General features: G+C 33.2%; 2 protein-coding genes across 4 annotated transcripts in view; both read right to left on the bottom strand.

The window, feature by feature from the left end:
- The window catches only part of LOC128855653 (STE20/SPS1-related proline-alanine-rich protein kinase), a 120822-nt gene that overhangs the window by 14480 nt on the left and 91564 nt on the right, over window positions 1–14778 (bottom strand). Inside the window, exon 1 of one of the 3 annotated variants that reach the window (XR_008453756.1) lies at window positions 6303–7087. The exons of the other annotated variants lie outside the window; for them this stretch is intronic. The gene's annotated coding sequence lies outside the window, so the exon portion shown is untranslated. Of the gene's footprint in view, window positions 1–6302; window positions 7088–14778 lie in introns of those variants that run through there. 3 annotated transcript variants of the gene reach the window in all.
- LOC128855655 (E3 ubiquitin-protein ligase RNF181 homolog) overlaps window positions 1–14778 on the bottom strand; it is a 133653-nt gene that overhangs the window by 27359 nt on the left and 91516 nt on the right. The gene's annotated exons all lie outside the window — the stretch shown is intronic.

Here is a 14778-nt window from a genome sequence, read left to right as displayed (position 1 = left end):
TATACACATAAACGTAAATACATACGTACAGATATATGTACATATATTAGGACGGCAAAAAAACCTCTTCTTATAGCGAACCTGAAAGCTCTCAAATTAAAAAAAAAAATTAAAAATTAAAAAAAAAAATAAAAAAAAAAATAAAAAAATTAAAAATTAAAAAACAAATACTCTATTTTTTTATATTATTTCACATACTTTTTTTTTTATAATACCTGATCTCATTTTCTGAATTATAGTGAACCTGATTCTCTCAAAATTAAGGGAAAATTAAAAAAAAAAAATTTTTAATATAAAAAATAAAAAAATTAAAAAATGTAAATTTAAAAAATTAAAACATTAAAAAAAATTAAATCATTAAAGAAAATTAAAACATTAAAAAAATATATTGTATATTAATTTTCTAGAATAAAATGTTTTTTTTTTTTTTAATATTATTTTAGTGTTTTAAATACTTGGTCTCATTTTCTGAATTATAGTGAATCTGAATCTCTCAAAATTAAAAAAATTTAAAAAATTAAAAAAAAATATATACAGTGAAATTCCTTATAACCGGACACTCACCGTCGCAGTGTTTTTGTCCGGCTATGGGAGATGTCCGCTTATAAGGGATGAAGTCACAAAATATATACCACACATATAAATTGTATTGTACATAGTTTATTTAAGAAATTTTTGGAAGTAAAGAATATTTGCATACTTTGGTATTACACATAAATACATATACATATGTACATATAGCGATTAAGTCCAATACATTGTACAAGTCTTTACATTTCAATACTAGTTTGATTGAAAAAATTAGGTAATGCTTGATTGCTTTAATTTAAAATGTTCATTTTCAAAGTGACTCTCGAAATTTTTAATGTGCTGAAAAGCTACATAGTCATTTTTTGCATATTGTTTCAAGCCCGCAACAAGTTTTAAAGCCTCATCCTATGATGTTATAGGCTCACTTATTTCTTCTGAAAATTCATCTTCTGAATCACTTATGTCCATAGTATCATCTTGTTGGTCAAATTGAACTTCTATATTGTTGTCCTCAGTGAAAACATTTTGATCCATTTGGAGAAAACTTTTGAACGCAACCATTCGCATGCAACTGACTTAACAAACTGAATGGAAAACTACTCTTAATTTAAAACACAGGACTTGAATGAGTGTATACATGTTAAAAGGGGAATCACCTGTTTCATTTTTATAATGAACAACAAAGCTTGCTTGTAATATTTTTGAATTTGTCCGCGTCCGGTTATTAGAGTGTCCGTTTATTAGGATGATATTTGTATGAAAAAATGAATGAAAAACCTGTGTGCCCAAAATTTGTCCGGTTATTGGAGCTGTCCGGTTATAAGGACTGTCCGTAATGGGGAATTTCACTGTAAATATAAATAAAAAATTTAAAAAATATATAACACATCGGTCAATAAGTCCCGGACTTGAATAAGAAAATAACATTTTTTTCACAAATTCTTCTTTATTCATAAATGTAGTCAGTCCCCTTTGGCGATGATACAATCATTCCAACGAGTTTGTAGCTTTTCCATGCCTGCTTTGTAGAACATTTATCTTTGGCCTCAAAATACGCTTCAGTTTTAGCGATAACTTCCTTATTTGATTGAAATTCCATTGCCTGGAGTATTTTTTCGTAGGTCTGAAAACAGCCAGTAGTCGCTGGCGGCCAGATCTGGATCATACAGTGAGTGGGGAAGCTATTCGAAACGTAATTCATTTAATTTGACAATCGTTTTCATCGATTTGTGACACGGTGCATTGTCTTGGTGAAAAAGGATTTTTTTCTTCTTCATATGGGGCCGTTTTTCTGCGATTTTCTCCTTCAATTGTTCCAATAATTCACAGTAATAATCAGAATTAATTGTTTCGCCTTTTTCCAAATCATTAATGAAAATTCGCATGGTATCCCAAAATATCGACGCCATAATCTTTCCAGCTGACTGTTGCGTCTTTGATCGCTTTGGACGACTTTCACCTAGTCCGGGCCACTCAGATGACTGCCGTTTCGACTCTGGTGTGCAGTGTCACATATCGACGAAAACACTCAGACTTATCCCACTTAATAATGTTCAAACAGAGATTTGAATCATCAATTCGTTGTTGTTCCGTGTTCCGGCGTGAGCAAACGCGGCACCCATTTCGACAACAGTTTTTTCATACCCAAATATTTGTGCAAAACCGTGAACGCACTGCCTTTTGATATCTTCAGGATGTCAGTTATCTCTTGCAACTTCACTTTGCGATTGCCCATGATGATTTTGAGGGGTTTTTCAATATTTTCTGGAGTAACTGCCTCATTTGGACGACCAGGACGTTCAGCAACATCAGTGTCTGTACGGCCACGTTTAAAGTCAATTGATGATTGTTTCCGATGGAGCAGAGTCCGGATAACGTTTATCGAGCCATTGCTTTGCTTCAACGGTATTTTTTTTTATAAGAAAACAATGATAAATCAACACACGAAATTGCTTTGAATTCATTGTTTTTAAAAATAGCAAAAGTAGCGTCACTTAAAGCCCTGTAACTTGGTAAATAATAAACCGAATGCCTTGAAATTTTTGACAGTATACCTTTGTAGGTTAGCACTATTAAATAACAAAATCGATATGGTATTAGTGGCGCCATCTAGAGGTCAGGCCCGGGACTTATTGACCAAAGTGTTATATCCATTTTCTGAATAATATTGTTTTTTAATATCATTTTTATTTTTTTAAATACTTGGTCTCATTTTTTTAATTATAGTCGACCTGAAAGCTCTCAAAATTTAGAAAAAATCGAAGAATTAAAAAAAAAAAATTTTAATTTATTTTTAATATTTTCCTATTTTTTCTTAAACTTTGTCTCAGTTTCTGAATATTTATGGGTAGAAATTAAAATAAAGGGACTAAATTAAAAACGTAAAGTTTTTATTTTTTATCGACCACCGTAGCTGAATGGGCGAATGGTGCGTGACTATCATTATAGGTTCGAATCTCCGTGTAGGCCCCTCCATTTGTCGGAAGCCTCAACACGCACCTTACAAATAGGAAAAGTAGCTTGACCAAAATCCCAAAAAGGGCATGAGCGCCAATAAGATACACAAACTGGCGCAAAATTAATCATCCCATTTTTGTTTTTGAATAACTTTTTCATTAAATAAAAAAAAAAAAATATTTTTGAGTGCTAGAAATCTTTATTTTGGTCTCTACGTGCTCCACTGCTTGTCTGTTTGTATAGCGCCGCTGTCTAGTCTAGACAAGTGTCAAATATGATTGCTGTATGACGTCATTTGCAAAAATTATAAATCTTCCGCTAGGGTGATTCATTTTGCGCCACCTTGTATTAAGTAGCTTGGGGGAAACAGAAATCCATTATTTTTGCGCAAATGGTTTAAAACTATTTTATGGTCGATCTTTGGCTACTGGGCGATGCTACGACTACTAACTTGCCGGCCAACTTCGATTATTTATGTGATTTTATCGACATTTTCCACATTACCGATATTTTCTTTACTATCAAAAACGCCTGTAGGGTATCGAGGAAACCAAAATTGCACGTAATGAGCTGTTCCAGTATCCGCACCATAAAAACTGTTCATGATTTCGGCAGCCTGGCTTGCATTTTCGCTTTTAACAAAGAAAAACTGCATCGAATTTCCTCTTTGTTCACTTCCATTGCTAAAATCCCACTCATTACTAACTGAATCGAATAAACAAACAACAGGAAAATATTTTTTTAGTGTGAAAGGTCACCTTGACAACGAGCGTAAACTTGAAATTCTTTGACCGATACTTTACGAGATATCGATCACTACAGGCATCTACCGAGAAAATAATGGATTTCAGTGCGTCGGCTGCACGGGTAAATATTAAAAAACAAAAAAATAATAAAAAGTATTTAAATAATTGTTTTTTTTGCCACATCAAATATAAAAAAAAAATTTTTGAGCCACCCTAATACATATGTATGGATCTCAATGCGTTCGCTGGATGGGTAAATATTTAAGAAAAACATAATAAAAAATAGTTTAATATTTTTTTGTCCACATCAAGAAAAACCAATTTTTTTGGGCCACCCTAATGCATATGTATGGATTTCAATTTTGGTTGCACGGGTAAATATTAAAAGAAAAAATAATAAAAATTTGATAAATAGTTTTTTTGTGCACATAGAAAAACTATTTTTTTTTGAACCACCCTAATGCATATCTATGGATTTCAAAACGTTGGCTGCACGGGTAAATATTAAAAATAAAAAAATAATAAAAAATAGTTAAATATTTTTTTGCCACATCAAGAAAAAAATTTTTTTTGTGAGCCACCCTAATGCATAAGAATATGTACATATGCATGTCTATTTATATAATATTTATAATGCTTCTGTTTGTGTATAACAAAAAGTCTTTACTTAGACAAAGTCGAAGAAACTAAAACTTTCCACAAATTTTGTTGCCATGGACGAAAGCAGAGCATCAGAAAAATATTATCATTGCACTGCACGGGCAAGAAATACAAACAAAAAGTATGCAAGCAAACAACGTCAGTAATATGAATTTGATTAGGCGGCTACTCATGATGCGCTGCGCTGCTAATGACTTTGACAAATTTGCATTAAAAAAGTGTTAAATAACAGAAATTCGAGAATTTTACGAACGCCTCTGGTTACTCATAAAAAAATTTGCTTTTGTTTTTTACACGGCACATTAAAAAAAACTGCTTCATTTAAAACGTAAAAGTCATTCCAAATCAATTATGTAAATTGAATTGGAATGGAAATAACGGAGGGGGCGGAAACTCGTTTAACAGGTGGTTCGCAAATTAATTTGTTATATTTTGCCGGAACACCTCACCGCGGAAGTGCTGCCGTCAGTCAAAGCATTGGCCAAATTTGTGAAATTCGCAAAGTGGTCGCTCGGCCGCTGATCAACGTGGACTTTGCTGCCGGCAAGCGATGAAGATAACAAAGGCGATAAAAAGTGTTGCGCTGTAGCATTTGCCCCCTTTTCGTTTTTGTTTAAACTTGAAAGTCACGCGCTTCACTCGAATGATAAATCAGAAAATGCTAACAAACGAAAAAAATGCAGCAGCGGCAGCACCACAAAAACAAAATATACAAAGCATTTAAACAGTAATATGAGTATGAGTGTGTGTACTTGTATGTACATATGTACATATGTGTGCGTCGGTGATGTACCACCAACAACGCTAAAAATAAATAAATGCAAATAAGAAGAAAAGTTTTTAGTGAATTTTTATTTTTAACAACGGGAAAGTTAATTATTTTTTGCGTTTTCGCTTTTTAGTGCATTTTCGAAAAACTGGAATTTTAATTAATTCGTCTTTGCGCGTATTTGCCTTCAATAATTTTTTATACATCTCCATATGTAGTTGTAAGTGGTATAAAGGAATGTAGACGATAATTTGGTGTGCAATAAATGCGACAGAAAATATGGACAAATTAAAAATCTTCGACTTCAGCGCAAAAGTCCACCAAAAATGGTGGAGACAAGCCGCAGTGCAGGATGGAGAGTTAATGAACTGCGGCTTGCCAAACTGGAATTGTTCGGTGGTTGGTGGTGTTAACGGATTTTCCGCTGATCGCGCAACAATTCAAGTTAAGCTAATAATTAAAAAAATTATTACTTGACATTAAACCGCTTTAAACTACTAGGGGAAGTAGTTTTAAGGAGAAGTAGTTTTAAGCAGATACATTTTTTTTCTTTTCATTGCAAGAAATAAAAAAATAAACATTTTTTTTAATAAATTGTTTTTTATAAAAAATTTTGTTTTTCATTAAAAGAAATTAAAAGAAATAATTTTTTTTTAATTAAAAGAAATAATTTTTTTTAAATTATGGTAAAAGAAATAATTTTTTTTTAATTAAAAGCAAAAAAAAAATTTTTTTTTAATTAAAAGCAAAAAAAAGCCTGTGTACATGTGATTGAGCGCAGCTGCGCACATTTACAGCGATGCACCGCTGAATGGCGGCCGTGCGATCGATTGCCGGTCGATCACACGATACTCACGCTTTAATCAGATGACAACAGAGCGCCGCGCTGCAGGGCGATCACAAGTTTTGAGTTCAATAAATTCTCAATGGGTAAATGCCAATGACAAGGCAAAGCGAGTAATGCACAAAAACAACAAAACACAGTGGAGAGGAAAACTATAAAAATAGTTGAATCCAATAAAGAATAAAAAAGTAATTTACGGCCGTTAAAATCGCAGTCAATTTTTGAACTGGCATGTGCCAGGAATTAGGCAAAAACATCATTTGTAATAAAAATTAAAAAAATGAAGGGTAATTACAATTTCCCGCTGTAATCCAATGCATCTTATGCGTGAAGCGAAATTATTGAGCGCCGCAACAAATATTAATTAGGAAACTTTCCGAATTCCAATTTATAATTTTTATTTCTTCGCACAGTTTATTTTCACTTGACTCAAAATTCCAGTTCGCTCAAATTTTATTCCTTTTCTTTCTTTAAATTTCTTCACAAATTTTTGCACAAATTCTGTGCTTCCCCACAACGTTTTTGTATGCCACAGTGATACTAAACATTTAACAACAAAAAAATGTGAAAAAGGCGAAACGCGCGCGCAACTTTTTGACGTGTCTTTGCGTGCGTGCATACACCGCAGAAAAGCGTTAGGTTAGTTTAAACGTCGCCGAACAACTGAGCAAAGACAGCGGAAAATAAATATGAAACCTCTGTGACGCGCCCCAATGCCTCCATGCCCCTACACCACCTTTGCAGGCTTGTCAGTTGTTGCTTTCAGTTCTATTTTTATTTTATTTTTGTTTTTGCTTGCGCCACAGCGTAATAGCCGCGCTTTGTGTGCATGGTTGAGCAGCGGAGCGCGCGCGGTGGTGATGTTGGCGGTAATCGCTTGCGCACGTAACTCACAAGTGGCTGTATGAGCGCGAGCAATGCAATACGAGCAGCAGCAGCGGCGTGAGCGGCGCCAAAGAGCAAACATTGAACGAGTAACAGGCGCAAGAGTGGATTGGGTGTCGGGTGGCACGAGGCGTACAACGCCGCGAATGAACAAAAGTCAAAATAGTTAACGGCTATAGAAACTAGCCGAGGCAGTGAGTGCTGGCGGTAGGGTGGTGGTGGCGCTGCGAAGTGACACATGTTCAGTGCCAGCACCTAGAGTTGGGAGCGTCAGCTATAGCGCCGCACAGTGTGTTGTAATTGCAGAGCGAACATAAAAACAAAACTCTTTGGAATGTATTTTTCTTTTGCAGGCGTTTAATGGAATTTTTTAACGCTGGGTGTGTCCGCTCCATTCGAGTGTATGCCTTATGAATACCTATCATGGCAACATCTATAGGAAACTTTAGTCACTGTTTAATGCGATAGATACGTTCCCAAAAAATGCATGTAAAAAAAAATTGTTTAAAAAGAGAATTAGTTCAAAGCAATATTAAAAAATTCTTTTTAGAGTTCACTTAAGAATTTATTTCGAACTTAAACATTTTAATTCATTAAATGTATTGTAAGAAATAAATAATTAAATGTGATTCCCATTCAATTCGATACTTAATCGATTCATGAAATCTAGAAATCTACTTTTTCAAGCGGGGCAACTATGTTAAGATGAGTTCTCAGTTCATTAAGTGGTTAATTTGTTGTGCACCTCTAAAATGAACTCAGGACATAGCGATACATTAGCATCTTCACCAGCCAGTTTATAGAACTGCTAATCACAAATTTTTACCAAGGCTTTTTCTCATACTCTCAAAGCGTATTTTTGTTTAACTGAACGCGGGGCATAGCGATGCATTTGCATCGTCACCAGCCAATTAATTACAGAACGTTAATGTTAAGATAAGTTTTCAGTCTTCCAAAATAGTGTTTTCAAAGTCGTTGACCAACATTACTCGAAAACGGCTAAACTGATTAGTCTCAACACGAGCTTCTTAAATATAATATATTTCTTAGTAACTAATCGAAGATTTTTCTACCCGATGAATATTTTTTTTAATAACAAATTAAGGCCGAAATTTTGGTCAAAAATTGATTTGTTTTTAGAGAAACCGCCATTTTGTCAAAAAAATGTATTTTGCTTATTCCTTCGACTAATTACTAGATTTAAGATAACTTTAACGAAATCTGTTTGGTTTTTTAATTGCAGAGGATCCAGTTCAGAGATATAGAGGTGACCGCAAAACGTCTTTTTGAGAAGAGCTCTAGGAGATCAGCTGTAGCTCCTCTTCAAATAAATATTTTTAATAATAAAATACAGTTAAGAAATAATATAATATGTGTACAAATTTTTTGATCAATAAATTTAAGTTTTTTCAGAAAAAATTCTGAAAAATTCAATTTTTTTATATAACCCCTTAAGTGGTTAAATTGTTGATCACCTCGTTTCTTATACCCTGAACTCTGGACAAAGCGATGAATTAGCATCTTCACCAGTCAATTTCGAGAAGTGTTTTTTTCTTTTGAAAACAAAGAAAGACTATCTTTAACAACTCTGCATACATTACACAAAACTGACTTCTTGAATTAACCTAGATGACATAATCGCTTACCCTTAAATAAATATTTCATTGCTATATTTTCCATATTAAACAGATAAACATAAAATTGTAACTGGAACACAGCACTACTGTAATTTATTACAATCAAAGAGTATTAAACAAAGTGAAATAAATATATGACATTTTTCTCAATGCTTACATACATTTCAAATGTCGTCTTAAACTTTGTTTTTTCAACCAAAAAATCAATCTTGACATTGAACAATATTTGAACGAGAAAAGCAAATATTCGAGAAAAAAACAAATAAAAGTAATGCCGAACACTTGTTGAAATAATAAAAATGTTGAGAGTGAGATGAATATTTAGTTTTTCTATTTTTTTCTAATATACAAATAAATGTAAAGAAAACAAAGTGTTTATTTTTATGTTGCCAAATAAGCGTACGTCAAATACTTACTCCACTTCGTTTACCACACTTTGTTTACAATATACACTCAATAAAGCCCTATATATGGGTAGGCGCGTAGTACGAGTAAACGCTTATACTGACGGCTTTTGTCTCTTTCGTGGTTGATTCACATTGAACATTTCTGGCAAATATTTTCACAGAAATATAGCCTTAAAAGTCCTATTTAACACTTTGACCGCTTTGTGACGGCTCCATTGGAACAATTGTTTTTAAGTTTTATTTAATAGGATATATTTTTTATTCATTTCGATACATTTTGCGCGAAATAAATAAAAAATATTTACATATATTCTTAAATATCCTATTAAATAAAACCTAAAAGTAATTTTTTTTGGACATTTTACTAACTACCCCGTTGGCGTTCAAAGTGTTAAAGGGACTTTTTGTAACCCGCCGTTGGACACATTTTTTAAATCCTTTGGTTCGACACCCGTGCCTGGCCTTTCTTTCGTCCTGTTCGAGGAACCCTTTTAAAAGGTTATATCCATAAATCGATAGAAAATTTAATCTTAGGAGGCTAAGAGGTAAAAGTGTACCAAAAAATAATCTCGTGAAACTTTATTATAAATCATTGGTAATAATATTTCAATCAGAAATTGACTTAAATAAAGTGGTGCAAAATTAATCACCCAAAGGAAGATTTATGTATAATGTTTGCAAGTGGAACGCGTACAAGCAATAGAACGCGTTAAGCTCAACTAAATATTTCCAACACTCAAATCATTTGTTTTTGTATTCAGTAAAAAGTTATTCAAAAACAAAATGGATTATTAATTATGCGCCACATTGCAGCTATGCAGTTAGAGCAGCTGATTAAAATTTTTCACATTTTTTGGTCTCTAAATTAGCAAATTTTCTATTAATTACTCTAAACTGTCAATCCTTGTTTAAAGATATTGAAATTTTATAGACCAAAAGAAAAAACGAAGTACGAAGTCTCGTTGTTGTTGCGCTACTGCTAATAGCTGTTTAATGTGTCTTGATTTGAAACGTATAAATATAAATATTTCTATGACTAAAATCTAAAAACTTTGAACTACTACAGAAAAGCAAATTGAGACATACTGGACTTTGTTGTACCAAAATGGCCTACTCACCGAAAGTCGCTTTTCTGTTTCAATAAAAAATCTAATTTTGTTGTACTGTGTCACTGAAATGGATTTTTTTTATTTATAATGTTCGCCGAAGCCAAGCTGCAGGCTACCGGATGGGGCACAGGTTGCAGATCGTGAATGCCCTGTAGATATAGAGGTCAGCTGCGTATAACTTAGCAATAACAAATATGAAGTCCCGGACAAGCGGCGGGTGCTGTATTAGCCCGTACTGGAGATGAGCAGTAGGCTCTGCACTCTTCCGATTAAATGCTAGAAAGTCGAAAGCAGCACCAACAAGACGAGAAGATGCCGTCTTCAAATAAGTTTCAAGCCCAAAACACAAACTCCGCTGGGGTTGTTCCATAGTAGGCGGCGTCTGAATAGGAAATCCTGCTCCCTCCAGCTAAATCAAAGATGACAGCCTTATCGTGTGGGGCTAGAGACCCCAGGCTAGCAACATGTCGCTCATGAAATGCAATTGTTACTGAAGCCGATCTGTAATTTGCGCCATCAACAGGGGCGCTAGGAAATTAAAGTAATAATGTTCGCCATGAAGATCGCATCCAGGATGGAATATCACCCACAAAAAAGAAATTGGGGATGACGGACGTTTTTTTATGTCATATAAAAATTTTTAAAATAGGCAGCATTTATAGTCGCGCTGCTACACTGTAACAGAGATCGGCGCTTAGCGGTTAGCATTAGACACAACGTGTCACTGCCTAGCAATACGGGCGCCCTGCCGAAAAGTACACGAGCGCAACTAACTACATATATCTTATACGGATGTGTCTATGTATGTATGTATGTATGTAGTAAACATTCATAGAAGTGTGTATGTATGCACGTATCAGCGAGAAATGAACGAATGAACTGCAGTGAGACACGTTCGACCAGATGAATGAACTGGCCAAAGCGAACGGACAGACTTTTATTATAAACATGTGCAGACATAGGGTTACAAAAAAAAAAAAAAAAAAACAATCATGAGCAAGAGAATTTTTTTTTTGTTTTGGTTTTGATTTCTCTCCGAAAATTTGACGTTCAAGCGCTCCAGCAGTAAGCCTGTATGTGTATGCATATATGTACGTATAAGGTGGCTCAAAATTAATCATCCAATTTGGTTTTTGAATAATTTTTTCACTCAAAAAAAAAAAACAAAAAAATAAAATAAATAAAATAAAAAATATAAATAAAAAGAAAAATAAAAAAATATAAATAAAAAGAAAAATAAAATACATAAAAAACAAAATTAAAAAAGAAATTAAACAAAAAAATAAAAATTTAGTAAAATTGCTTGTCTGTTTGTATACTGCAAATTTTTCTACTGCCCAGTTCACAAGGTGGCGCAAAATTAATCATCCAATTTGGTTTTTAAATAACTTTTTTCCTCAAAAACAAAAAAAAAAAAATAAATAAATAAATAAAAATTAAATACAAAAAACCATGATTTGATAGAAAATTTAATCTTAGAAAGCTAAGAGGTAAAAGGGTACCAAAAAATAATCTCGTGAAATTTTATTATAAATCATTGGCAATAATATTTCTATCGGAAATCTACTTAAATAAAGTGGCGCAAAATTAATCACCCAACGGAAGATTTATAATGTTTGAAAGTGGAGCGCGGACAAGCAATAGAGCGCGTTAGGCTCAATAAAATATAATATTTACATCACTCGAAATCATTTTTTTTGTATTCAGTAAAAAAGAAATAAATAAAACAATTAATAAAAAAAAAATAATAAAAAAAAAATTTAAAAATAAATAAATAAAAGTTAAACAAAAAAAAAAAAACCATGATTTGAGTGATTTTGACCTTGATGCGTTCTATTCCTTGTCTGTTTGTATACTGCAAATTTTTCTACTGTCCAGTTCACAAGGTGGCGCAAAATTAATCATCCAATTTGGTTTTTCAATAACTTGTTTATTCAAAAAACAAAAAAAAAAAAAAAAAAAACACAAATAATAATAATACAGTGCACTCGCGATAACTCGAACTAATTAAAACAGGCGCTGTTCGATTTATCGAATTTGTTCGACTTATCAATTGAGTGTGCTATGTTAAAAAAACAGTCATCGATATCGATTTTTCGATCGATTGTTGAAAATGGAAGCCAGTAGAAAATTTCTGTAGTATAGTTTCGTTATACGAATCACATTTTGGTCCATTGGCTGGATCAATGGTGTCACATTCGGCGGCATAAACATAGTTAAAATTAAACCATCCTCGGACTTTAATTCGATTTCGTTGGGATGTGATGGGGCATTATCAATTAGAAGAAGAGCCTTCTCAGGTAGTCCCCCATCTTTCAAATATTTTCTTACCTAAATATTAAAGTCATTTAACTTGGTTAAAAAAATTGTTTTAATGAATCTGAATTTTACCTGCGGCACGAACGAATTATGAAACCAGTCTTTGAAAATCGCCGAAGTCATCCAGGCTGATTTGGAATTTTTGTACTCCACCGGACAGTTAAAATTTTTGAAAACACGAGGATTTCTTGCTTTGTCAATAACGAGAAGTTTAAGCTTATGGTTGCCGGTAGCGTTAGTGCAAGCCATAAATTGCCTTATCTTTCTTTTTTATAAGACTTATGGTGGACTTGGCTACCCCATATTCCTTCGCTAGAGAAGTAACACTACGTCCACGTTTAATTTTGTTAAGGACTTCAGCCCTCTCTTTTAATGTTAAACACTTCAACCTTTTACAATCCATTACTCACGTGCACTGATACACTACAAATGACAAATTTAAAGCAATTTGGTCAATGCAAGATGTTGTTCCCAGAAAACTAACGGGATATTAACGCCGAAATATTCATATGGACAATACACTAGTATACATATAATTTATATACATATACTATTACATATGTATCTATGTACAAAATGTACATGTTTGAAAAGAATGTGTGTACAAATAAATTTGTTTTTTTGTTCGAGTTATAGCGCTTTTTTATTGTTCGAGTTACAAAGAAGTCAATAGGGGAAAAAATGTGTTCGAGTTAGCACGTCGTTCGACTTAGCGGCTATTCGAGTTACCGCGAGTGCACTGTAATTAAAAAAAAATTAAATAAAATAAAATATAAAAAATAAATAAATAAAAATTAAATAAAAAAAACCATGATTTTAGTGATTATGACCTTGACGCGTTCCATTGCTTGTCTGTTTGTATACTGCAAATTTTTCTATTGCCCAGTTCACAAGTGCCAAATATGATTGACGTTCGACGCCATTTGCGAAAATATCCGTAAATATTCTGATGCGAGTGATTAATTTTACGCCACCTTGTATGTATGTGTGGGTGTATGACGTATGTGTGACGAACAAAGGAATTCTTCAGCAGCACCTGTTGGGTTGGCACGTCTGTGCGCCATACCAGCCCTTTACGCAATAAAATATTGCATCAATTCTATACTCGTTTTTGTTTGCATTGTTTTAATTTGCTTATCTTCGAACGCATATATGTATGTGTGTGTGTGTATGTAAGTATGTTTTGCGAATAGTTGCGCCTATCTTCTATTATTTATGATTCCACGATATTGTGGGTAGGCCACCAGAAGTGAGTGAGTCAGGGTTATCACACTGGTCCACCCAGAAAAAGAAGCGCACAAGCCCAAAAAAGCGAATGAGAACCAAACAAAATAAGCACAAAGAACAAAAACAAAAAATGCCAAAATTCGGTTAATGCGGTTTGATATTTTTTTTTTGTTGAATGAAATTTGAAGGTTATCGAATGTGGAGCTATGATTTAGGAATGCCAATCAAGATTTAGCAAATGCGCAAATATTCGAAGTAAATTCAGGTGGTGGTGTTACTTTTGATTGGACTTACGTTCTAAAAAAACCACAAAGCATTGCAAGTACTTAACATCGAATTAATTGCTTTAGATATGATGAACAGAGAAGCGAGGAATTAGTTGAGGTATGTATTATGCATACTTATATACACACATACACACATACGTATATTTATTTAATCTACGGCTTTTTAATTTTTGTTATTTGATTTACACCCCGTCAAAGGAGAATTTTCTGATGTCTATCAAAGTAGAATTTTGAAGAAATACAGCGGATATTGGCTGGTATTGGTAAAAGTGCATGAAGTCATACTGTATGATGAGTAAGCCACTGAAGAAAATTATAAAATGGTAGGTATAATTAATTGGGTAAGGTACCTATATGATAAAATGCTTTTTAAGTTGTAAGTTAAGTAAATAAAAAAAAAACTAAACATTTTCTTACTGCATTTATCAAATTGATATGATGGAAAATTTTTTGGTGAAACAAGGAGAAGTTTGTTAACAAAAAACAAAAAAACCAACACACGCCTATTCAGGTAGACTACACTAGTATAAGCAAAAATTCGCAACGTTTTTAATGCAAAAAAGTAGAGTATAAATAATAAATAAAGTGGATGGCTGAGAGAACAAAATTTATAGCAAAATTTGGCCATGGGAGATATAGACCGAGCTCTCGCTCGAATTCATAGTTCGATTGTTTTAAACAAATACAAAGCACAGCAATGCAGCATTAATGCAGAGTCTTACGCTGCCCTCAAACGGCGGATAGTTTGTATGGATTTTTGTTTTTTTTCTGCACGCCCACTGCCCTTGAGTTTAGAAGGGATGACACTTTTTATTTATTACTTAATAAAATAACTATTAAAACTACAATTGGAATTTGGAAAAATTTATGTTTTTTGTTTAAGGGGTTAGGGGTTATCAG

The sequence above is a fragment of the Anastrepha ludens genome, chromosome 2 (assembly GCF_028408465.1).
Source record: "Anastrepha ludens isolate Willacy chromosome 2, idAnaLude1.1, whole genome shotgun sequence".
NCBI classification, from domain to species: Eukaryota; Metazoa; Arthropoda; class Insecta; order Diptera; family Tephritidae; genus Anastrepha; species Anastrepha ludens.
The sequence above is the reverse complement of the archived record's forward strand: the minus strand, read 5'-3'. Positions and strand labels throughout refer to the sequence as shown.